The sequence below is a fragment of the Scyliorhinus canicula genome, chromosome 13, assembly GCF_902713615.1.
Source record: "Scyliorhinus canicula chromosome 13, sScyCan1.1, whole genome shotgun sequence".
In the NCBI taxonomy this organism is placed as follows: Eukaryota; Metazoa; Chordata; class Chondrichthyes; order Carcharhiniformes; family Scyliorhinidae; genus Scyliorhinus; species Scyliorhinus canicula.
Genome location: NC_052158.1, coordinates 98,745,544 through 98,769,841, shown reverse-complemented (window position 1 = coordinate 98,769,841; position 24,298 = coordinate 98,745,544).

Genomic DNA, 24,298 nt, shown 5'->3' with positions numbered 1-24,298 from the left:
ATTTACTTTAGCGATGCAATCACAGATACACAGATATATTTATTCACCCACCCCAAACCTCAACAAGCTATACTAACTGGGAGTTTTCTGTGAGCTGGAGGAATATACTCACCGCTCCAGGGACAGGACGGTTAAAAAATCGTTGACACATATTTCTTTTTTTTTTAAATTTAGATTAGCCAATTATTTTTTCCAATTAAGGGGCAATTTAGCGTGGCCAATCCACCTACTCTGCACATTTTTGGGTTGTGGGGGCGAAACCCACGCAGACACAGGGAGAACGTGCAAACTCCACACGGACAGTGACCCAGAGCCGGGATCGAACCTGGGACCTCAGCGCCGTGAGGCGGTTGTGCTAACCACTAGGCCACCGTGCTGCCCGACACATATTTCTTTAGATCTTCTTCCAAGCTGGCTGGTCCTTGTGGTTGTTGGTCCTCTGATTCTTGTGGTCTGGTTTCAGCAAGGCAAAGTGTGTGTCAGGCAAGACAGTAGAGTTCTTTAACAGTTCCTCAGACTTGACTTTTTAAGGGCAAAACCCTGAATGGGTCAAATACTGACCCTCCCACAGGTGAGTTCCAGGACAAAGGAAGCCTTTCTGATTGTTGACAGAACGGAAGTGATCAAGTTCCCCAATCAAAAGGTGTCATAATGTAATTTGATTTTAATCAGTGCCCTTATAAAAGCTTGCCACGTCTCTGGTTTCTGATGGTCTCTTGACAATGGTCGCTGGTCGCTTTAATCGTTATCTCATTAAGGTATTGTGCTTCCGTCTGGCCAGGGCAACAAGTGATTTGCATTTCAACTGCCCCTGGTCTCTTGACAATGTTCGCTGGAGATAACTTTAATTGTTATCCCATCAAAGTATTGTGAGTCTTTCTGGCCAGGGCCGCAAGTGATTTGCATTTCAACTGCCCCTCTTTGAATGAGATTGGGCTGTTTCATGACTCATAGCCGGTTTGTCTTGATTCAGTTGTCTGCCTGATCTGCCCATTTAAAATGAAATGTCCTGTTCCAACATGTCCAGTTCATTTTGGTCCTTTGATGAGTTTGCTACAACTTACACTGGGTGAAGTGATGGAACTGAGATCAATCCTAGGTTGTTTCAAGAGGCCAAGCTCAACATTGCCACAAGATCGATACTGATCCTTACCGTAGAGCTTTGCATCCTTGAACTCGTTAGGTTCATATTCCCTGCTGTCCGTCCCCCTGTCTGATCTTGTTGTGTTTGTTGTTTGTTCACAGGTTTGGCCTGTATTGCAACAAAAGAAAGATGGAATGGGAGGGGATGGATCAGAGGTTGGGTGAAATGTGCAGTGTCCGCCACCCACCAAGACATGTGGGATGTTGTGAAAGTCTTGATGAGAGAATCGGTGTTGATATGCATTCCCTCCGAATGGATGTGTGAGATCCGTGAAGAGAGCAGCCATTTGAATACATGATGCCATACTGAGAGTTTGATAGCAGAGGGGGCTGAAAGAGTTTTTATCCTGGCAGAGTGCAGAGCGGACAAAATCATTCATCCACTTTCTGCACTGGATGGTGCTTCGTGGGTGGGTAACAATTGCCTCCGAGTCCAGAGAGGGGAGGGGAAGTTGGCTACCCATCCTTGGGATAGGGCACATACTGATGGGCCCACAGTCCCCGCATAAGGGAGCACTTGGAGGATAACTGCAGAATTCGACACTCTAATGTGTCACATTTTATTCTGTACATCTGTTCTATCTCTGTCATGAAATTCAGAGGGGTTATCTCTTATCTGCAAATGTTCAAATGAGTCAGGTACCAGCATCTTATCTATAAAATATTTCTATAGTCTTGAGCAAGTTGCTACTGTATTATTTTACTGCATATCATATGACATTCACTTTCCTCCGGGTCCTTGTTCAGATGGACATAAGTGAATTTATGATGTTCCTTCCAAAGAGTGTCCCCATCTGCTTCTGTGTACAACAGCAGTGAAGTATCCAGATTAATAACTAGATGAGTGATCAAATAAATTGGATACCTATAGGTTGTGGCCAAACACTGACAGCCCAGAGTTTAGTCCTCCCCAAAGAAATGGGATTGCAAGCACTTTGGATCGAAATAACAGAATGAAGGTATAAAGTGCATACTGACCAACAAAGACATAGATCCTAGTAAGCATTACTTACTATTCCCAAGAAAGGAATACAAAGTGGGAGTCCTTAAGTCGGATGAAATTGAATTACTCCATTTGTACTGCAATGACTCCAGGCAGTTTATAGGCCATAATCGAGAATTTGCACTGCAGTGGCTTGAGTGAGAAGAAATAGTGAATTATATGTTTGAGGCCTTAATAGTATCAACTACCAACGACAGGAATATATAAATATTTAATCACCCTTGTTCAATAGGCATCAGGAAGGAAGTTATTTCTAACTAGGGCTGATAAACCCTCCAAACCCACAGACTATATGCGGAGAGACACTCTAATTATATAGCTGATAAGGTCAATTAGAGCCTAATTATGTTCAGGAATGTTCATGTGCAATAAAACTCAGAAGGGGAATGATTGATTCATCTCCTGATGTTTATAGATTAACAGCTACTTGCAAATCCTCTCTCCTTTGGGCCATGAAGTTCAGAATAAGTAGAAAAAGAAAACTATTTGAATGCATTTATTGAAGGATTATTTACATAAATTTTGCTTTGTTTCAAATCAAGTAAGGAGCAGGTTTAATCAGATCAAATACATTTTTTAAAAACCCAACTCCGTCTTAAAAATGATTTTGGAGTTCTGGATATGAATTAACGCAGATTTAGAGAAGCAAAATTTGTGCAATTTGAATATTTATTTGTAATATAGAATGGGACTGTTGCCTTACACTGTTTAGAGTTTGACATAAAAAGAAATAGATATTTTGTCCTCTTACCAATATTAGAATTATAGATCTGACTATTTACTTGGATAGGTCAGACCGGAAACTGAACCTTTTTTACACATCTTCAGTGCCGTTATATCTTTTCTTGGGAGACCCAAATGGATCAGCAGTCTAAGCACGATCTAATCTTTTAATTCTTTAACAATATTAGTTTTTGTTCAACAGATGTACATTTTTGAATTCTACTTCTTTAGTTTGACCACACATGTCACAGCCAGCATTTGATGAGAAGTTTTGTATATCCACCTTTAACCGCATTGGCAAATGCAGAGAATAATTGTGTCTCTTTGTAGCCAGCATATTGTTTCCTGCATCTGTGTCTGAACAATTTATTGGGCACTGCACATAAATATTGCACTTAGGTTTCTGAGACATTTTATTTATAGTGGGACTACGGTCCACAAGGTACAGCTCGGGTTGCAATAGGAAATTTCCATAATAGAAAATTGATCTTCCAGGCATTGCTGGGAGCAAGCTGGAGTACACATTCAAAGATCATTAAAAGTAGCAATGAAAGATAACAAGGTCGTTAAAAATGCAAAGAAAGCACAAGGTTCTTTTCTGGGGATAGGGTTCAAAAGTTATGCTAATCCCACTTAGGTCATAGTTCACTTGGCTAGACAGCTAGTTTGTGATGCAGAGTGAGTCCAATAGTGTGGATTCAATACTCATACTGGCTGAGGTTATTCATGAAGGCCCTGCCTTCTCAACCTTGCCCCTCACCTCAGGTGTGGTGATCCTCAGGTTAAATCACCACCAATCAGCTTTTCCCCTCAAAAAGGAGAGGCGTCTATAGTCACCTGGGACTATAGAACATAGAACATAGAACATTACAGCGCAGTACAGGCCCTTCGGCCCACGATGTTGCGCCGTCCTGTGAAACCCCTCTAAAGTCCCTCTACACTATTCCCTTATCATCCATATGTCTATCCAATGACCATTTGAATGCGTTTAGTGTTGGCGAGTCCACTACTGTTGCAGGCAGGGCATTCCACGCCCTTACTACTCTCTGAGTAAAGAACCTACCTCTGACATCTGTCCTGTATCTATCTCCCCTCAATTTAAAGCTACGTCCCCTCGTGCTGGACATCACCATCCGAGGAAAAAGGCTCTCACTGTCCACCCTATCTAATCCTCTGATCATCTTGTATGCCTCAATTAAGTCACCTCTTAACCTTCTTCTCTCTAACGAAAACAGCCTCAAGTCCTTCAGCCTTTCCTCATATGATCTTCCCTCCATACCAGGCAACATTCTTGTAAATCTCCTCTGTACCCTTTCCAATGCTTCCACATCCTTCCTATAATGTGGCGACCAGAACTGCACACAATACTCCAAATGCGGCCGCACCAGAGTTTTGTACAACTGCAACATGACCTCATGGCTCCAAAACTCAATTCTTCTACCAATAAAAGCTAACACACCGTACGCCTTCTTAACAACCCTCTCAACCTGGGTGGCAAATTTCAGGGATCTATGGACATGGACACCGAGATCTCTCTGCTCGTCCACACTACCAAGAATCTTACCATTAGCCCAGTACTCTGCCTTTCTGTTATTCCTTCCAAAATGAATCACCTCACACTTTTCTGCATTAAACTCCATTTGCCACCTGTCAGCCCAGCTCTGCAGCTTATCTATGTCCCTCTGTAACTTGTAACATCCTTCTGCACTGTCCACAACTCCACCGACTTTAGTGTCATCTGCAAATTTACTCACCCATCCTTCTACGCCCTCCTCCAGCTCATTTATAAAAATAACAAACAGCAACGGCCCCAAAACAGATCCTTGTGGCACACCACGAGTAACTGGACACCAGTCAGAGCATTTCCCATCAACCACCACTCTTTGTCTTCTATCAGCTAGCCAATTTCTGATCCAAACTGCTAAATCACCCTCAAACCCCAGCCTCTGTATTTTCTGCAATAGCCTACCGTGGGGAACCTTATCAAACGCTTTACTGAAATCCATATACACCACATCAACTGCTTTACCCTCATCCACCTGTTTGGTCACCTTCTTGAAGAACTCAATGAGGTTTGTGAGGCACGATCTACCCTTCACAAAACCATGTTGACTATCTCTAATCAAATTATTCCTTTGCAGATGATTATACATCCTATCTCTTATAAACCTTTCCAAGACCTTTCCCACAACAGAAGTAAGGCTCACTGGTCTATAGTTACCGGGGTTATCTCTACTCCCCTTCTTGTACAAGGGGACAACATTTGCTATCCTCCAGTCCTCTGGCACTATTCCTGTAGACAAAGATGACTTAAAGATCAAAGCCAAAGGCTCAGCAACCTCCTCCCTAGCTTCTCAGAGAATCCTAGGATAAATCCCATCCGGCCCAGGGGACTTATCTATTTTCACACTTTCCAGAATCGCTAACACCTCCTCCTTATGAACCTCAAGCCCTTCTAGTCTAGTAGCCTGTATCTCAGTATTCTCCTCGACAACTTTGTCTTTTTCCTGTGTGAATGCTGACAAAAAATACTCATTTAGCACCTCTCCTATCTCCTCGGTCTCCATGCACAACTTCCCACTACTGTCCTTGACTGGCCCTACTCTTATCTTAGTCATTCTTTTATTCCTGACATACCTATAGAAAGCTTTAGGGTTATCCTTGATCCTACCTGCCAAAGACATCTCATGTCCTCGCTTGGCTCTTCTTAGCCCTCTCTTTAGAGCCTTCCTAGCTAACCTGTAACTCTCAAGCGACCCAACTGAACCATCACGTCTCATCTTCACATAAGCCTCCTTCTTCCTCTTGACATGTGATTCAACTGCTTTAGTAACCCATGGTTCCCTCACTCGACCACTTCCTCCCTGCCTAACAGGTACATACTTATCAAGGACACGCAGTAGCTGTTCCTTGAACATGCTCCACATTTCCATTGTGTCCATCCCCTGCAGTTTTCCTCTCCAGGCGTGCATCCTAAGTCTTGCCTCATCGCATCATAATTGCCTTTCCCCCAGCAATAACTCTTGCCCTGCGGTTTATACCTATCCCTTTCCATCACTAAAGTAAACGTAATCGAATTGTGGTCACTATCACCAAAATGCTCACCTACTTCCAAATCTAACACCTGTCCTGGTTCATTACCCAGTACCAAATCCAATATGGCCTCGCCTCTTGTTGGCCTATCTACATACTGCATCAGGAAACCCTCCTGCACACATTGGACAAAAACGGATCCATCTAAAGTACTCGAACTATAGTATTTCCAGTCAATATTTGGAAAGTTAAAGTCCCCCATAACAACTACCCTGTTATTTTCGCTCCTATCCAGAATCATCTTTGCAATCCTTTCCTCTACATCTCTGGAACTTTTCGGAGGCCTATAGAAAAGCCCTAACAGGGTGACCTCTCCTTTCCTGTTTCTTAACTCAGCCCATACTACCTCAGTATTCGAGTCCTCATCAAATGTCCTCTCAGCCACCGAAATACTGTCCTTGATTAACAATGCCACCCCTCCCCCTCTCTTACCACCTTCCCTGACTTACTGAAATATCTAAACCCTGGCACCTGCAACAACCATTCCTCGCCCTGCTCTATCCATGTCTCCGAAATGGCCACAACATCGAAGTCCCAGGTACTAACCCATGCCACAAGCTCACCCACTTTATTCCGGATGCTCCTGACATTGAAGTAGACGCACTTTAGACCACCTTCCTTCCTGCCGGTACACTCCTGCAACTTTGAAACCTTACTCATGACCTCACTACTCTCAGCTTCTTGTGTACTGGAGCTACAATTCAGGTTCCCAATCCCCTGCTGAACTAGTTTAAACCCTCCAGAAGAGCATTAGCAAACCTCCCCCCGAGGATATTAGTACCCCTCTGGTCCTGGTGTAGACCATCCCATTTGTAGAGGTCCCACCTCCCCCAGAATGAGCCCCAATTGTCCAGGAATCTGAAACCCTCCCTCCTGCACCATCCCTGCAGCCACGTGTTCAATTGCTCTCTCTCCCTATTCCTCGACTCGCTAGCACGTGGCACGGGTAACAACCCAGAGATAATAACACTGTTTGTTCTAGCTCTAAGTTTTCACCCTAGCTCCCTGAATTCCTGCCTTACAACCCTATCCCTTTTCCTACCTATGTCGTTGGTACCTATGTGGACCACGACTTGGGGCTGCTCCCCCTCCCCCTTAAGGATCCCGAAAACACGATCTGAGACATCGTGGACCCTGGCACCTGGGAGGCAACACACCAACCGCGAGTCTCTCTCGTTCCCACAGAATCTCCAATATATCCCCCTAACTATGGAGTCTCCAATGACAAATGTTCTACTCCTTTCCCCCCTTCCCTTCTGAGCAACAGGGTTAGACTCTGTGCCAGAGACCTGTACCCCATGGCTGACCCCTGGTAAGTCCCCCCCCCCAACAGTATCCAAAGCGGTATACCTGTTACTAAGGGGAACGACCACAGGGGATCCCTGTACTGACTGCTTACCCCCAGCCCCTCTCACCGTCACCCATCTATCTTTATTCTTTGGCGTAACTACCTCCCTGAAGCTTCTATCTATGACCCCCTCTGCCTCCCGAATGATCCGAAGTTCATCCAGCTCCAGCTCCAGTTGGGTGCACTTCCCACAGATGAAATCAGCAGGGACACTGACGGCGTCCCTCACCTCAAACATTCTGCAGGAGGAGCATTGTACTGCCTTTCCTGACATCACCTCTAGATTGAAAAAAAACAAGAAAAAGAAAGGAAGAGCTTACCTGATATTCCCTCAAACCCTGCTCCCGCTGAAAGGTAAGCAAATTTAAAGGCACTCACTCACCTTCACAACAGGCCCCTGCTCCTGCTTCCCAACGACTAGGGTTTTTTTTTTGGTTAGCGGAGGAGGTAGGGGGGGAAACACTGATGAAGTGTTTTGGGTTTAATTGTCACTTGACAACAGCCTCTCCACAAACCACCTTCAAATTAGGCTGACCGCACTGCACGTATTCAAATTTCCCCGGAACAGCCAATCAGTAGCTCTGCTCTGCTGCCCTCTGCTGGATGCTTGCCTTCACTCAAACTCCTCGGGTCTCCTTCGCAGGTACAACTTCAAATTAGGCTGACCGCACTGCACGTATGCAAATTTCCCCGGAACAGCCAATCAGTAGCTCTGCTCTGCTGCCCTATGGCAGCCATACCTTATTCCTTGGGAGTACTATGTGTAATTTTGGCCTCCGTATCACAAAAACTCATATTGGCTAATATGAGAGGATATTGGCTAATCCTCTACCTCAAAGCCATATTCCTGCAACACTGTAACGGAGGCCCTGTATGCCCAGTCAGCCCAAGCATCCAATTCAATGTGGACTGGGCCACCAGGATGACCAGGCAGCGGAGTTTGCTGCCATCACTAAATGCCCCAGTCCCAGGGGATGATCGATGGGATGCATGTTGCACCTGCAGATGACAGGCCGCTCTACAGAAACCGAATGGGGATCCACTTGAACATAACACCCGTGTGTGACCATCAGATGTGCATCATGCACGTCTGCGCCCGATACCCAGGCAGTGTGCAGGATGCCTTCATCGCGGCACACTCGACGATTTTGGACCTCTTCAAGGCGCACCCCCATCTGGAGGGTTGGCTCCTGGGTGTCAGGGGTTATCCACTACAGTCATGGCTGATGATAGCTTTCCAAAGGCCACAGACTGACGCGGAGACCCGCTACAACGACGCCCATGCCGTGACCAGGAGCATGATCGAGTGGTGCTTCGGCCTCCTGAAGATGCAGTTCAGGTGCCTGGACCTCTCTGGAGGGGCCTTCCAGTATAGAACTGAGAGGGTTGCATGCATTGTGGCGGTCTGCTGTGTCCTCTACATCATCGCACAACAGAGGGGGCAATGTTCTGGAAGAGGACGAACATTCCATGGGATGGAGGATGATGACAACCTGCTCTGCGATGACCTTTACTGCTCCCCGTCGTCTGACTCCTGCCCAACTCATGCGAATACCTTCAGGGTCTGTGCCACATCAGCCAGTGACTGCGCCATTTCCTACTGGGACTCGGCCACCTCCCTCTGTGTCTGCGCCATGTCAGCCAGCGCCTGGGCAATGACGCCGATATTCTCTGCCATGGCCTGCTGTGACTGGGCCACGCTTAGAGCCACTGCAAGTCCAAGTGGCTCTGGCACATGGCTTTAGCGATTCTATGGAAGTCTATGGAAAAGCCCAAGTCGACAACCCCAAGCTTTCATGTAGCTCCTGCCAAACTACCATAGGTAACATAAAAAGTGAAAGGGCAAGATGATTAAACACCGGATGAATGCTTATAAACACCAGAAACTTGTAACAGGAACTAAAACTCTACTCAGGCCTCCTGATTAACACTAGAAATGGCAGGTCGTGGGTTAGGACATCAGTTAATTCCAGTCCTAAGGGCACATAGCCTTTGAAAACCAGCAATGATAACTGGTTGCTATAATTCAGGTCATTGGAGTCCATACGAGGCATGAGGCAATATGTGCCACATTTAGCATGAACAATTTGGGATGCAAATTGTTCGGCACTTGCTGAGCACTCGGTTGCCTCAGAAACAACCATGGGTGGCCAAGTTCCTATGGTGTGTGAAATATCCGTTAATTATAGAGAATGTTGGAAATTCACTGCAGGTCTACCAGCATTTAGCAAAGAAAGATAGGTTAACATTACCGTTGGAAGCCTTCTATTCCCGAACATAACATTACTAAATTATTTTTAATTTTTCAACTATTGGATGCATAAATTATAGATACGGGCCAATCTAATGCTTCCCAAATTAAGGGCCCTTAAGCTTTTTACTGATGCCTTCATTACTATCCTGCTTTGCCAACAAATGCAAGTGGTTGAAATGTCAGTTCTGCAGATGGCTTACATTAAGGCAGGATTAGTAATGAAAGAATGAATAAAAAGCTTCAGGCTTGCTAATTGAGGAAGCACTTGGATTAGTTTGTATCTATAATTTATCAAATAGTAGAATGCGAAAAAATAATTGAGCAATACCATGTCAGGAAATGGAGCAAGATAGGGCCAAAGAAACAAATGGAGGAAAACATAAAATAATGGTGATTTGAGAAATAACGATAAAACAAAAACGCTTGACGAATGCTGGTTTGTAATCATTCCAGAATAACAGAATTATCAATTGTGATCCAGGACATTGTCTCTTCAACTGCTGACCATAGACTTGCAACATTTATCTTCCTCAATACATTATTTTTGCAAACCTTTTCCAAAACGGGCAATATTCGATAATTACACATCCTCTGCAATCTAATTTGTTTTCTTTGCTTCATACCTCCAGATAACTTTGACTACAAATTATATTAATATCAAACTGTAGAATTAATTAACAAAGAGAATACACCCAAACATTTTTTAGAAATATTTTCTGGACTAAAAGTAACAACATACTGCAAGCTAAGCAATCCTTCTAATACAAATTCAAGTATGTGTAGGTAATTACTGAGGATTAGTGATAGCAGCCAGTCTTGTAAGAAGTCTGTTAACACACGCTGCCCGATGTCTACTTCCACTATATGGTAACCTGAGGGTGTAACAGTATACTCTGGTGACCTGAGCTTTATACTGATATCTTTCACACAAGCCCTTCTTTTATCTCTCCGATGACAGGCTGAGCAAATACTCAGTTAGAGAGTCTTGACAGGAATCATTAAGCTACGTTATTTCACAGCAAGTGAACATACAGACCAACTGTTATGAGACTTGCTTAGATCAATCAGTATTATCTACTTTCATATGATGCTGCAGGATGCACCATGCACAGATCAGTGTGTCATCTTTGTTGACTGAAACAAAGGGTTTCCTAACGATCTTCTGCAAGATCACAATATCCTCATGATGGGGAAGGTCATTCAGCCCACCTTAATTCATCGAAACAGAACAAACCTGTTAATTCCCCATAGCTCAATCTAATTGCTTTTTAAATTATTTTGTAATTTTCACCTCTAGAACTCAGGCCGGAAGATGATTCAAGTGTTAATTATTCCAAGTCTGACAAATATGGTCCCTATAGCATACAAGGCATGCCGACCAAGTGCTATAAAATGGGATTTGAATAGATAGGTGCTCGATGGCTGGCGCAGACACAATGGGCTGAAGGGCCTTTTTCTGTGCTTTAATACTCTACAGGCATGAATTACCGGCCGTGCCCTGCCAGAATCGGGATGAGACACAATCAGTAAATCTTGCAAGAGTCTTCTTCCAGGATTTCCAACGGTCAACATGCCTCGCGAGATCTAACGACCCAGACTTGCAGAGTTAAGTGATCTGTCAATGCCAGATCTAACCAGTACTTGGGATCTATTGACCTCGCTGAGGAGAATACGGCCGGGTGCCATTTAGCACTGGTTCCCATAAAGGGGGATCCAGCTGAAAGGCACTTGGGGTGGGGGACCCAGGCGACCGGAGGGTTGGTATCTGGGCAGGGTGGCACCGTGGCACTGCTGATACCAGCCTGGTACCTTGGCAGTGCCCCTGAGTGCAAGGACTGTCAGGGTCCAGGTGGCATTGCCAGGTTGGCAGGGGCACTGCCATGGTTCCAGGCTGGCAGTGCCGAGCCGCACAGGGGGCATTTCGCCTGTTTCTGGAATTGGGCCCGGAGTGCCCTCTCCATGTGAGGTGGGGTGTGTGTGGGTGAGTGTGTTTGGGGGGGGGGGGGGGGGGGGGGAGTGGGGATCGAGAGATCAAGGCACAATTTAGAAATGGCTCTGAATGTGGCCTGGGCGGGGCCTTCCCTGTGATACCCTCCAATAAATAGAGTGTCGTTAGATTGCTGGGCCGCTTCCAGCACTACGAACGCGACACTCCCTCTAATCCTGCCTAGAATGGACTATGTTTATTTTGGTTAGATCGTGCCCATTATACTCTAAATCGAACACTTAGGCCTGGATTTTCTCAATGATGGAAAGCCTTTTGTGGGGTCGGAATGGGGCTGGGTCAGAATTTGTGCACCTGCATTTCGTGGAGGCAAGTACCCATCTAAAACCTCAGCTCCCTCCAGTCCTGGTTGATTTTAACCACCCAGTAGTGGGAAAAATGACGAGCAGTTTGGACCTGGTAGGAGCAGGTCTAAACTTTGTGGAATCATTTATAGAGTTGGGATATCCTTTTGCAGAGTGTAGTAAAGAAAGAATTGATGACCACCAGCGTATGTACAATGAATTATAACAATTACAATTATATTTATACAGAATCTTTCACAATGGTATCACTACTAACTCTCGGATCTAATCTGGCTGCATCAGCCGGGTCCTTGGGATCCCTATGCCCTCCCAATGTGCGTCCCTTAAAGGGTCATCTACTGCATCCCTCCCCATTTAAGTCCCTTATTATATAACACATGTTTTACCATTAACAAAACGCCAGTACTGATAAACACCTCTGACATCAAAAACTTAGACTGTCAGGGACTTCCTCTGTGAGTGACGTAGCTCAACTGGCTACCGCATCACTGTCGAGGAAGATTCTGCTGAAATTATCTCACTGGACTCTCCTCTGGAATCTTTGTCTCACTTTCTTCAGTTTCAATAGGAGCAGCACTTCATCTCTTTAGCAAACAATCATGCTATTTTCAGACACAACTTGATTAGGCAGCAACGCTGGCTCTTGGGATGGTTCTTGCCTTCTCAAATGGTCCATGTGTTTCTTCACTAACTCGCCTTGTACCCGCACCTCATATGATAGTAGCCCACTTCTGGCCACTACAACTCCAGAAACGCAATTCGGACCACTTCCAATATTTTTCATGAAGACTGGGTCATCAATCTCGAATGCTCTTTTTAGTTTTGAAGAAACATGGTTCCCCATTTTTCGGTTTCACAGCTTGATTCAATTTTAACTTACAAGCTCCACAAATTCTGATTTTCCTGTGTGGTTTAACTACTGGCACGATGGGTGCTGCCCACTTGGCACATTATATGGGTTTCATTATGCCTAGATCTTCCAGTTGCCACAAATCTGTTTCAACTTTTTCCATGAACACAAAAGCCTAATGGACTTTCCCTAAAAATGTCCATGTAACTTTTGCCTCTACATAGATCCTATCTTGTAACTCTTTCATCTTTCCAAGTTCTTCTTGGAATACTTTGTGACACTTCATTAAGTCCTCATTCAGACCACTCTTAAAGATCTCCAGCTAATTTAGTTTTATCTTCCAGAGCCAAACATGTCCAATCAAACTTGGTCCCTGGCCTGACACCACCATGAGTGGAGGCGGTCTGCAACTCACAGGGATTATAGTTTATATGTTCCTACTGTCTGAGAGCCTCTCTGGTATACGCGATTAATTTTATTGTAGTGTTTTGGGGTCAAACTCCTTTCAGATACCAGTCAGTATGTTAATTTCTAATAGTAGCTGGCACCCCTGTGTCTACTTCCATTTTTAGTGGCCAGCCATTTGCTATCAGCATGACCATGATAGAGCTACCTTGCTTTCTTCCACATTGCTAAAGGACATGACATTGTGTTCTCCCACTGGACTACCCCTGTGTTATTTACCAAAGTTTGACTACTTGCTGTTTGTGTTGGGCTGGCCCTGCTTGCTTCTGAATTTGTGCCTCAGATGGCCTCTTTTCCTGTATCTGTAACACTCGGCTTCTCTGAATTTATTCTGAGGAGTGGTTTGTCACATTGAAGTCACTCTGTATTACTGTTAGGCTGCTTAAATCTTCCGTATTCAGTGATTATTCTCATTTCTGTACTCAATTCATTGATCCTGTGCCCTTGCTTCTGGCACCATTGCTACTCATGATTTCCCACCCTAACAGGTGGACTTCAAAACTTGGTTCACCAAGTAACTTTTGGACTCCTTTCTCAGTGCTCTCGATTGCTGTCACCATTTCTGACTCCTTCCTGAAAGTCAACTCAGACCGAGCCAACAGTTTCATTTGTATGGTGGTGCTATTCACACCACATAGTAGCTGATCTCTTTGCATGTCATTTAAAGCTGATACAAAGTCACAGTACTCCAAAACCTGCTTTCACCTGGCTACAAATGCTGTGATGCTCGCCCCTGGGGTCCTCCCCATCAGGTTAACATATATTTGCCGTGTCAGGCTTTACAGTGATAAGCCCCTTTGCTAGTTCCACTCGTTCTGCAAATGACTGGGTATCAGGGGTCTCCGGAGATGTTAAACTATGAATCAGATTGGAAGTCTGGGCCCTGCACAAGGTAAACAAAATGACTTTCTTTCTATCCTCCCCTCTGTTCTGTTCGCCCTGAAATAATACTCCAGCAATTTAATATGTTGGGTAGTTGGGTCAATGACGTGTAGCTTCCTGAAGAGAGGCTTGCCTGTTCTCTCTTCCTCAGGCCTTGAATGGGTGGCACGGTAGCACAGTGGTTAGCACTGTTGCTTCACAGCACCACGGACCCAGGTTCGATTTTCAGCTTGGGTCACTGTCTCTGCAGAGTCTGCATGTTCTCCCTGTGTCTGCGTGGGTTTCCTCCGGGTGCTCCAGTTTCCTCCTATAAGTCCCAAATGCGTGCTGTTAGGTGATTTGGACATTCTGAATTCTCCTTCCGTGTACCCGAACAGGCACCAGAATGTCGCGACTAGGGAATTTTCACAGTAAGTTCATTGCAGTGTTAATGTAAGCCTACTTGTGACAATAAAGATTATTATTATTATCTGATTCACATAGCAATTTTTAACAATGCTCTTGTTGAATTCCTCACTGCTGACAAAGTTGCTTCAATTTGTCTCACAGCCAATGTAGTAAAGGAAGAATTGGCAACCTCGAACCAGTATGTATAATGAATTATAATGGTTTATTTGCAATGGCATTTACAGAGTCTTTCGTGGTGTTATCATGATTAGCTATATAGAAACATAGAAACAGAAAATAGGAAAAGGAGAGGCCATTCGGCCCTGCTCCATCATTCATTAAGATCATGGCTGATGATACAACTCAATAGCCTCTGCTTTGTCCTGGTTGCTATCAAGCTATTGGTATTGTTTGAGCTGCACTCATTTGGTAAGTGGAGAGCATTCCATTACTCTCCTGACTTGTGCCTTGTAGATGGTGGCCAGGCTTTGTGGGGTCAGAAGGTAAGTTATTTGCCGTAGGATTCCTAGTCTCTGACCCTGTTCTGGTGGTCACAGTATTATTTGGTTAGTCCAGTTGGTTCTAGTCAATGGTAACCCTCAGGATGTTGACAGTGGGAGATTCAGCGATGCCAATGCTATTGAATGTCAAGGGGAGATAGTTACATCCTCTCTTGTGGGAGATGGTCATTACCTGACATTTGCGTGATGCAAATGTTCCTTGCAGCATACACGACTGTGAATTGTTGTATCTGATGCTGACACCTTTTACCTGACCTGTACTGATCATAGATAGACAAGAAAGAAATCTTAAATGGATTTGCTTTCTCCAACTGTGCCCAGCACTCCATCAAAATCTAATGTTAATAATAGACTGAATCTGCTGTTAAGAGTCACCCTGAAGTGTGCAGCATCCTCTAATACATGATATGGCCATGTATAAGATAAGAGTGATTATATCGACCATATTGGCTTTAAAATATACCAGCTCAAAAGAATTTGTAATTATAAAAGTGAAGATTAAAGCAGTCTTTATGATTAATATTTCACAGTGGTGCAGAATGATTTGTAGATGCTGGAAGGCTATAACTGTTAAATCATATCATGTTCGTTGACACCGATAGTCATTCACTTCAATGGAAGATATTTTATGAGGAGAGAACAGGCAATCAAATTCGAGTTTCCTCATTCTTTCCTGCTTTGGGTTATTTTGTTCCAGTCTCCTACAGTTAACTGTGCAGCCATGGAACACAACACTTTGGAACAGCATGGATGCAATCAGGTCTCGTTTTGTATAAATATGTTTCACAGCGGATATCGTACCATTTTTCAAGAAGAAAGGAAGCGATAAACAAGGAAACTACAGGCCAGTCAGTCCAACCTCAGTGGTGAGGAAATTATTGGAAGCAATTCTGAGAGACAGAATTAATCTGCATTTGGAGAGGCAGGGTTAATCAAGAACAGTCAGCATAGTTTTGTTAAGGGGAGGTCATGTCTGCCGTACTTGACTTAATTTTCTGAAGAGGTGACCGAATGCGCGATGAGGGCAATTTATTTGATAGGACGATAAGACCAAAAGCTATAGGAGCAGAATTAGGCCATTCAGACCATCGAGTCTGCTTCGCCCTTCGATCGGCTCATATGTTCCTCATCCCCATTCTCCTGCCTTCTTGGACAAGTAGTCTACTTGGATTTCAGCAATGATTTTGATAAGGTCCCATATGGGAGACTGATAGTGGGGGTAAGAGCTCATGGGATCCCAGGAAATGTGGCAAATTGGATCGAGAATTGGCTGAGTTGCAGGAAGCAGAGGGTGATGGTTCATGGGGGGCGGGGGGGGGGGAGGTTAACTAACTGGAACAATGTGTCCAGTGGGGTCAAGCAGGAATCAGTGTTGGGGCCATTGCTGTTTGTGGTTTATATAAATGATTTAGACATGAATGTAGGAAAATTGATCAGTAGGTTCAGGGATGATATGAAAATTAGTGGAGTGACAAATAGTGAGGAGGATAGCCTTAGATTATAGGAGGATATAGATGGGCTGGTCAGATGGACTGATCAGTCGCAAATGGAATTCAATACGGATACGTGTGAGGTGATGCATGTGGGTAGGACAAACAAGACAAAAGAATACATAATAAAAGGCAAGACCCTGGGAAACACCGAGGATTAGAGGGACTTTGGTGTGCATATCCACCTGTTCCTTAAGGTACCAGTGCAGATGAATACGATGGTTAAGAAGGCATATGGTATACTTCCCTTTATTAGTCGAAGTATAGAGTTTAAGCGCAGGGAGGTTATGCTAGAACTGTAAAAATCAGTGAGTAGGCCACGGCTAGAGTGTTGTGCGCACTTCCGGAATCCATATTATAGCAAGGATGTGGTAACACAGGAAAGGGTGCAGAGGAGATTTACCAGGATGTTGCTTTGGTTGGAGAATTTTAGTTATGAAGAGAGATTAGATAGACTGAGGTTGTTTTCCTTGGAGCAGTGGAGACTGAAGGTGACTATGATTGAGATGTATTAAATTATGAGGGGCATAGATAGAGCAAACATGAAGAATTCTTTTCCCTTGGTGGAGGAATCAATGACCAGGGGCATAGATTTAAGGTAAGAAACAAGAGGTTTAGAGGAGATGTGAGGAAAAGCATTATCTCCCAGAGGGTGGTCGGAGTCTGGAACTCTCTGCCCAAAAAGGTGGTTGAGGCAGAGACCCTCATAGTAATTAAGAAGTATTTAGATGTGAACATGCAGTGCCAAAGGGTACAAGATTATGGGCCACGTGCTGGAAAATGGTATTAGAATACTGAGGTGGTTGTTTTTGACTGGCGCAGGTGAAATGGGCTGAAGGGCCTTTTCTGTGCTGCAGAGCTCTATGACGATGAGTAATTTTCTCATTGTTCTCACCACCTGGAAACACTTGAAATCAAAGAGACAGTGGGCTCGATTCTCCGCTGCCCACGACGGGTCGGAGAATAGCGGGAGGGCCTTCCCGACAATTTTCACGGCCTCCCGCCATTCTCCCCCCCCTCCGGCCACCCCCCGACACGAATCGCTGCTCGCCGTTTTTTACGGCGAACAGCGATTCTCCACAGGCCGAAGGGCTGAATACCGCGGAGTTTACGGCCGTTTTCACGGCCGCGACCACACCTGCTTTCAGCGTTCGTGAAAACGGCCGCAAAGTGCCCGTCCCGGACAACCATGGCACCGATTTGCACGGCCGCACCACGGCCGTGCCAAGGGTGGCATGGACCTGCGATCGGTGGGCACCAATCGCGGGCAGCGGGTCTGAGGCTGCAATTCCACGACGAATACATCCATGCCCGTTCATTTCAGGTTGCTCAGGCAGTGGAGAAACGGCATTGAGGACCCGCCCTGTCTGAGAACCCCCTTTGGTCAGCCAAGCTCGGGTACGGCACAGCACGCCTTACCCGGGGATCCCATTCAAATCTTACCCGTAGTGGCCCATACGCAACTCATTCGACCTTTTTGTTTCAAAATTTGGTTTCATTTTCTTTAGGTAGCCCTTCGGCAGCCATCCCACATGCTATTTACATCCAGGAACATTCGGATGGTAAAAGAGATGGCTCGCAGTGGAAAAGTTGTTAGGTGTATGTCTGGTCCTAAATTCGCATTTGGAAAAAAAATGAGGGGAGTCACAGGGTGTGACTTGGCCATTCATTTAAGGGACAATTGGAATGAGAGGACAGATACACTAGCATAACAGATATTAAACTGTGTATTGACAGATACTGTGCTTGATCCCATAGCTTTCGAACAGTCGCAGGAGGGTTCACAGCAAGATCAGCCATACAAAAGGAAGAGAAGGAAGAGAAGAAAGAAGACCACAATGGAAGACTACCTATTTCTATTTATTGTTGTTGTATTGTTGCGCGTAGACGCAAACCATGTTTCCCCCATGACCCCCGCCGTTAATGTTTCCCACACACCGACTTCTCCATGCTCAGCGATGAACAGCGAGGTTCAGACCTGGTGCACCAAATTCATGACCTGGTACTCGCTGTCGTATATAATTGAATCACTTTTGGTGATTGCAATTCTCTGCATCATAGTGCAGACCCTCAGGGTGAGGAAATGGAAAAGGAGAGCCTCCCGCTCTTGCCCCTCAACCATTTACGGAGTTCAATCCCCTATTTTCGGTTTTCACCAATCCCTCCAACCCCTTGATGTATAAGAGATTTATTTAATGCAATCTGTAAATAAAAGGATTACGGATGTATTATATTGTTCTGAACTCGACTGCCGAGTCAGAAAGCAAGATGTACTGTGGTATGAATGAGTAAGATTTTAGAATGTGATAGGATGTTTTAAAAGTAAGACGAGAGTAGTTGTTTCGATAGGTAGAGGTTCCCGATTATTGGTAATGCATGACCCCTTTGACATAGCGCCAATTAGAGAAATGTTAGCTAAAAATTTTTGCCATAGTTAAGGACAGAATAGACGCCCTGGAACTCGCTAAGGTCAGGGAACACAAAAGAACACAAGGGAACCCAAAGGAACACACAAGGACACAAAGGAACCGTACACAGGTGATCCTTCACAATTTCTCATGAGGATCACAAGGAGGGAGTGTAGCCATCTAAGATGGCCACTGGTAACACAAAATGGAAGACTGCAAAGAGTGCAGGGAAAAACGGACATGGTCAAAAGCAAACAGCTTGCAGAAGCATTAAGCATTGGGACAATTGCAGAAACCAGTTTCCCGACAGCTGCAGAGTTCAGGCAGCGCTGTAAATGGGAAAGCCGTTAACATAGTAATGAGGTGATACCGGGCCGTCCCAGATACAAAGGATACACTTAGGTATCAATCGATACTTTTAATAGAGAACCAGACACGATGGAGCCAGCGAAACCAGGACAATGAGTCCTAAGAACCGCCCCAGCCATCAAGGAACGGCCCTAGGATAGGGGGGTTCAAATCATATCGATTGGGAAAAGGCCCAATCGATCCCCAGCAGGTGAGGAAGCCCGCCCCAAGGGGCACGGACCCCCTGGGACCTATAAAAGAGAGGTTCCGCACATGGTTCAGTCTCCTGTCTCCGGCCTCCGACTCCAGCCTCCAGACTCCTGTCTTTTACACCAGCCGTCGAGCAGCAGCCATCGATAAGTAAGTGCCAAACGACGATCGCTACTTGACCCCAGGCATTACTTATACCCTTGCCGACCAATAGTGACTCGAAGTTGCAGACCAGAACGGAACGAAGGCCTTGTTCCCTGACCTTGCCGGTTCCTTCTTAGATAAGTATTAGTCGTTTAATGGTAGAAGTAAGTTAGTCTTTAGCGTGTGCATGAGTGTTATTATATTTGTTTTATAATAAACTCTAATTGTTTTGGACTTACTAATTGGTGTATAGCTTTATTGCTTTGAACTTGACCTTGATACTTGTGACGGTGTCTGTTAAGGCACCTGGCGACTCCAGAGCATAGAGAGAGAAACAGAGCCAAGTGAGTGTTAAGCACACTTACTCAGAACGAGCAATACTTATGCCTTGCACTTCCTGCTGGCCCTGCACCCAGTCTGGCCGCACCTCTCTTCCCACCGGTCGCTCTCTGGGACACCGCCTACAAAAGCCTGGCCCTCACACATTTTTTGGCCTTCTCCTCTTCAGAGGAGGTCCCTCCAGTAGAGTAGATGATCCCTATTTGCTGGATTACAGATGGCACAGGATATTGAACTGAATGGTATACTCAGCAGAAGGCCTCCAAGGAAGATTGTAAGCCAAAGAGCACTCCATAAAATACAGCAGATGCAATGAACTATCGGAACAAAATCTACAACAAGCTCTCAGCTGACTTCCTACCTACTCATGTTGAACCGGCTCTGGTTGTCTTTTATCCTATCGTGGATTAAGGCACAATTAAAAACCAGATAGCCGCCTGGGCCTGTGGTCCGTGCATTGACTGTTAAATCGCACAATCCATGTAAAATGTAATTCAATTGTTTTTTAAATTGCCTTAATTTGAAGTTTAATTGTCAGCTGATATGCTTCCAACTCCCACCCACCAGCTGACTAATATCACGTGATTTCGCAATGATGTCGGGACACCTGCCCAATGTTTTCTCGCATTGTTTCCAAGAGTTTGGGTTGGCGTCATGTCCGCCCAGAGTTCGTAAAATCCTGGCTCATGTTCAGGACGGTGATTCTAAGCAATAACAAAATCACTAAACAAGCTTGTTTAGTATTTTCACGACTATGCGCAATTTAACAATATGTTTTCTTAACCCCATTTTATATCACTTTTATTCTCAAACTATAGTCACCTTTTATGTTTCAGTTCAAGTTGAAATTTTATTTCAAAGGTTTAGTAATAGGACTTTCATAATTTGGCATTAATAGATTAACTAAAGTCGGCACAGTCCCAGATGACCATAGGCTGCATTCCCCTTTGACGCGGCGGGGGGGGGGGGGGGGGGGGGGGATTAACTGGTGGTGATTCAACCTGAGAAGGTGGGGCCTTCATGAATAACCTCAGCTGGAAGGAGAATTGAACCCACACTGTTGGCCTCCCGCTGCATCACAAATCAGCTGTCCAGTCAACTGTTTTCCCTGCAAACCTGTTTTCCCAATCAATTACTTAACACACGATTTGTCTTAATTATTGTTAGCAGACTATACATCCATGCATGTCTCTTTTCTATTTTAGGGTGATATTTTTGTATGGAGATTGTAATCACTGTGACACATTTAAAGACTAGACTATTCTTGTGAGTGCAGTCTCAGCGCTACTTCTTCAGAAGTGCAAGCAGGAACTGCTGAGTTATACAAGCTGCTTGTTGTTCAATGGAGGAGGAGGAGGAGGAAGGTGGCAGAGCACCACACTGTATCAGCTGGCTCAAAAACGAACATATAGAATATGATTTATGCAGGATCCTGCAATGCCGTTGAAAGAGACCTTTCTTTTCAATCAAAATAAAATAACGTGGCATTACAGGAGTGTAATTTAAAAGAAAAACATAAGTTAAAAGATAAGGAATGTGCTAGCTGCCTTAGGCGAGCAAGAGAAAAATAATGCAAAATCTCCCCTTCAGCATGGTTTCACTGAGGGTGGTTTGAATTGATTTTGATTTGATTTTATTTGATTTATTGTCACATGTACCGAAGTACAGTGAAAAGTATTTTTATGCAGCCAAGGGAAAATACACAGTACATACATAGTAGACAAAAAAAGAATAATCGACAGACTACATTGAGTACATGTACCATTTACAATGTTTTGTAAATTAATACAAAGTAAATGGTACATCGACAAACCGTGATTGGTCACAGTGCAGCACAAGGGGCCAAACAAAACAAATACATGAGCAAGAGCAGCAAAGGGTGTCATAAATGGTATTCTTACAGGGAACAGATCAGTCCGAGGGTTAGTCGTTGAAGAGTCGGTAACTGTGGGGAAGAAGCTGTTCCTATGTCTGGATGTGCGGGTCTTCAGACTTCTGTATCTTCTGCCTGATGGAAGGGTCTGGAAGAAGATATGGTTGGGACGGGTCTCTGATAATGCTGTCTGCGTTCCTGAGGCAGCGGGAGGTGTAGAAAGAATCGATGTGCGGGTGGCAGGTTTGTCTGATGCGTTGGGCTGAGTTCACCACACTCTGCAATTTCTTGCAATCTTGGGCCGAGCAGTTAATATAGATGGTGGAGGATGCAAAGTCTAGTTCAGTGTTCTTCAAACTTTTTTTCCGGGAACCCATTTTTACCAACCGGCCAACCTTCGGGACCCAACTCGGCCGACATTTGCGACCCACGCCGGCCAACATGAGCGACCCACCCTTTTCTCTTACCTTGTTTGCTGCTGATAAAAATGGAGGAAATGGTTTTGGGTCCCTTTGGCTCGTACACATTCCTCCAATGGAACCTGTTGGATGAAGGTGAAACCTTCCGGTGTCAGAAAGTGTGGAGTCTCCATCTGTCCAAAGTTCTGCATTTTGTTCCTGTAAAATTTCATCAAACAAAACCCCCACCAAACTTGTAAAAAAAAATTTTTAAAATGAATAAAATAAATGAAAAAAATAAAAATTAAATGAATAAAATGAATAAAGCCCCCCCTAACTTGTTAAACAAAAATAAAATGAATAAAATAAATGAAAAAAATAAAAATTAAATGAAGAAAATAAATGAATAAAATGAATAAAACCCCCTGAACTTGTAAAACAAAAAGCTGCAACCGTTTTAAAAAATAGCGGCCGCACTGCACTTGCGCGCCCGATCATTGGCACGCATGCGCATAGTTTTGTGCATGCGTGCCAATGATCGTGCGTGCATGCGCAATGCGGCTGAATTTTTTTTGCATGTTTGTGGCCATTTTAAAGGCCGCTTACAGCCGGCGTTATTAAAAGCCGGCTGCTGCGCGGGGATTTGTGCAATCGAGAGCCGGCTCCCCGACCCTCCCGACACCCGCTTGCGACCCACCCACGGGTCGCGCCCCCGAGTTTGAAGAACACTGGTCTAGTTAACGCAATTTCATTATGCTGTGCTTTTCCGGTTGACACAAGACAAAATACCTTAATATCAATCTGAAAAAGTAAAGTGTAGCAGGGTATCTATTACAAATCTTTTGTGCTTATTAATGCGCCGAACATGGATTTTTTTCATGTGTAAATTTTCAACCGAAATGGTTTCATAATGTGCAAATTCACAAAAACATTAAATATCCTACTTGGAGGGATAATCCACAAATCCATAAATGCAGTTCGGGTAACTAAGCAAAAGCAATGTATAAACCTGCAAAGTTTATTTCTTTAGAATTATCTATGTTAAGTGCTCAACCAGGGGTTGGTTTCGCACAGTGGGCTAAACAGCTGGCTTGTAATGCAGAACAAGGCCAGCAGCGCGAGTTCAATTCCACACCGGCCTCCCCGAACAGGCACCAGAATGTGGCGACTACTTGTGACAGTAAGTGATTATTATTATTATTATTCATTCTTCAAAGCAGACTATTCGTAGGTAGTATTCCATTAACATGAATAGATTTGTGTAACCTCCTTTATTCACACATTCCTTTATTTATATTTTAAAAATCCTGTTGGAGATAAGTTAATGACTAGTTTCATCAGTATTTACTGATCCCAGCTTTGCCAACTGGTTATATACTTATTTTAGATGTTGTTCGATTAAATGACACCAGATTAGATATTTTTTGAAAATATGTTGTATTTCAGGTGAGTTGAACACAGTAACACCTGCAGTTCCATGCTGATTATTTGATAAAAACAATGGCTAATTTTACAAATTTGCTGCTTCTGGCTTGGGTCAGCAGCAGGAGGACTAACAGCAGGAGGGATTAAAGGAAGATTTCTGATTTGCTCATCACAGGGGCTTTCTCATTAATAGGTTTCTCTGAGCAATAGATTTTGGTGCGAAGCATTAAAGTAAACATGGTTCATGGGCAAAGCATTTCACCAACCTAAACAGGTATGGTTCAGTTAGTAGAAATTAAGGGTGGGATCCTCCACCTTGCCGCGCCACATTTCTGCCCTAACCGGCCGGCGGGATTCAACGTTACGCCGGCCGGTCAATGGGGTTTCCCATTGTGGGGCAGTCCCACGCCGTCGGGAAACCCCCGGGCGCCGGCATAACGGAGAATCACACCGGTGGAGAATCCCGGCCTAAGCCTTTGGTTTAAACGTGCAATTGTAGCCATTTAAGATAAAATATCAGAAACGCCTGTTCTTTTATTTTTTGAAGTGAAATATTCTAACGCTTGAGTTCTTCAAACAGGATTTTCTTAATATAATCCTGGCAGGCTCTTTTAATAGCTGTTAAATTGGAAAGAGAAGCATCATTGCATATCCATTCTGTATACACTGTATATTATATGAGCT